Raw genomic sequence first — 3,113 nt, forward strand, 5'->3', positions numbered from 1 at the left:
TTTTTTTGCGGTGCGCGGGCCTCTCACTGCTGTGGCCTCTCCCGTTGCGGAGCACAGGCTCCAGATGCGCAGGCTCAGTGGCCATGGCTCACGGGCCCAGCCGCTCCGCGGCATGTGGGATCTTACCAGACCGGGGCATGAACCCGTGTCCCCTGCATCGGTAGGCAGACTCTCAACCACTGCGCCGCCAGGGAAGCCATGTTAAATTTTTTAAGTTTTTTTTAGTTTATGGAAAAATGCTTATATAGGAAACAATGTTTACTTGATTATTGCTTCTTGGTGCAATTTAGATAAATAATTTGATGAGGAAACCAAAACATTATTTCTGCCTTCTAAACTTACGTTATGGAACTAATGGGAAGTTATTGGGCTCAAAGAATTACGATTAGCCTAATCTTTGGAGTTTGTAACAGCATTTTGTTTGATTTATTTAAATATTTATGAAGTTGGAATCTGTTTTGTCAAAAATGTCTAGTTTCTTTTTTTTTTTTCCTGCGGTACGCGGGCCTCTCACTGTTGTGGCCTCTCCCGTTGCGGAGCACAGGCTCCGGACGCACAGGCTCAGCGGTCATGGCTCACGGGCCCAGCCCCTCCGCGGCATGTGGGATCTTCCCGGACCGAGGCACGAACCCGTGTCCCCTGCATCGGCAGGCGGATTCTTAACCACTGCGCCACCAGGGAAGCCCTAGGTTGTTTTTTTAATAGCTTTTGTTGTGATTATTCTGCAGGAACGAAAATTTCACTTAAATATGTGACCCAAAGAGCTTAGTTGAGTAAAATACAAAAATCTCCTTGTGTAGTTGTGAAAACAAATATTTGACATTCTTCTTGACCAAAATATATGTCTTCATTTTTGGCATGACCTCTTTATTCTTCATGTACTTTGGCCTTTGTAAACCTTTGCTGTATTGTAAATACTTTTATTCCATGAAATTGGAGATTCATTCACACTGGAGCCTTTTCTTAAGTACCCGGCAGCCACATTTCAAAGACTTGTTTTCTTTCTCTCCTTCATAGCAACGTATCAAACCCTTCTAAGCCATCTTCCAGTTTCTGAAATTCTCTTTTGAGACTATTCCACACATGAATTCCAAACCTAGTCCCATCTTACTGTGACTGTAATTCAGTGCTCTTTCAGTTACTTCCTTGATTTCCTGGTTCCACATTCAGAGTCTGCTGCAGTAGCTCTTCTGCCTCGAGCAGAGTATTTCCAGGTGGTTCTCAACTCCATTTAAGTGATGTTTGGTACAAACTCTTCCTTAATCTGTCATTCCACAGGACCACAGGTAGAAACCAAAGACTGAGCTCAGTTCATTTCTTACTACAACAAATGACTCCTTGACAGAAGCATCCTGTTACTACGGTGTTGTTACTCATATGTTCTGATGAAAAATCTCTTCTCATACCATGTATATGACAATACCTGTTAATTAAATAAGACTATGTATGAACCATTTAGAATTCTATTAGGCAAAATATATCCCCACAGGATGTTCCATATTTCCTCCTCACAATACCTTCCTCCTTAACAGATACTGGTCTTTCCTTTTGCTTAGAAGGATGAAACTTAAGTAGACATACATGATATGGGCCAGAGCCACAAGTTTATCCTTTCTTTTCTGAATTTTAAAAGTAGTAACATTGGGCTTCCCTGGTGGCGCAGTGGTTGAGAGTCCGTCTGCCGATGCAGGGGACATGGGTTCGTGCCTTGGTCCGGGAAGATCCCACATGCCGTGGAGCGGCTGGGCCCATGAGCCATGGCCGCTGAGCCTGCACGTCCGGAGCCTGTGCTCCTGCAATGGGAGAGGCCACAATAGTGAGAGGCCCGTGTACCGCAAAAAAAAACAACAAAAAAAAGTAATAACATTCCTGTACTTATCTGGAGTGGGGCAGAGGCCTGTCAATTTCTACCTCCTAAATGTCTCATTAGTCCACCTATTTCTCTGTAGAGCTGCTGTCACCACCTTAATCGAATTGAGAGGAGAGGGGTAGAACATTTGGCTATAGTTAAGTGATAACATCCTTCTTACATCTCACATTTTAGGCAGTGGAACAACTGTTTATGATCAGGCAGACTGTGTTTTTCAACAACTTTTTCTGCAGTTGATGCAGATTTATCTTTGCTAAACTTTGGATTCAGAAATATAACTCCACCAAAACTTTTCGGTCTTTATTTGGTTTCTACATGGAATTGACCCAACAGTTGACTTTACTCAGATTGATGAGGCTCAGCAAAGTTGCCTCAAAACTTGCATTAAGAGAAAAATGGTGAGTTTTACAATAAAAGCCAAATCAGTTCTAGCAAACATGTAATTATCAATAAACCCGCATTCTGTACTGGCTTTGCTTAGAATCTTTTCAGATTTACAGTCATTCAACTTATTGTGGAAATTAGTTTTTGATATAAATTCTAGAGTTCTGCAGAATTTTTATCAAGTCTCTTGGCTAAGTTGAATGAAATTAATGCTCACTGATGGTACCTTGTTCTTGTACCAGATCATAAGCATAGAATACTCTTGAGACATACTCTTATTAAAGACCATTTGCTTGGACTTCCCTGGTGGCGCAGTGGTTAAGAATCCTCCTGCCAATGCAGGGGACACGGGTTCGATCCCTGGTTCGGGAAAATCCCACATGCCGTGGAGCAGCTAAGCCCGTGCGCCACAGCTACTGAGCCTGCACTCTAGAGCCCGTGCTCCGCAACAAGAGAAGCTATCGCAATGAGAATCCCCGCACCACAACGAAGGGTAGCCCCCACTTGCTGCAACTAGAGAAAGCCCGTGTGCAGCAGTGAAGCCAAATACACAGCCAAATACACAGCCAAAACATTTAAAAATTTTTTTAAAAAGTATTCCCTGTCATTACCAAGAATGTGATTGTGGCACATGAGAAGATTTACATTAAAAAAAAAAAAGACCATTTGCTTGAACAACTTGGCAGAACCATCTGTTTGACGTGAATGTAATGTTTAAGAATTTCCAAGTTCTATATGCTATGCATCAGTGATCCCTAACCATTTATGGGGTCATTAACTTTATTTTAAATAAATGTCAAACACTGAGGACTGTCTCCCCAGAAAGTGCATGTTCGTACAAAATTGTTCCCAATTTTTT

This window comes from Physeter macrocephalus, chromosome 4 (assembly GCF_002837175.3).
Source record: "Physeter macrocephalus isolate SW-GA chromosome 4, ASM283717v5, whole genome shotgun sequence".
Lineage (NCBI taxonomy): Eukaryota > Metazoa > Chordata > Mammalia > Artiodactyla > Physeteridae > Physeter > Physeter macrocephalus.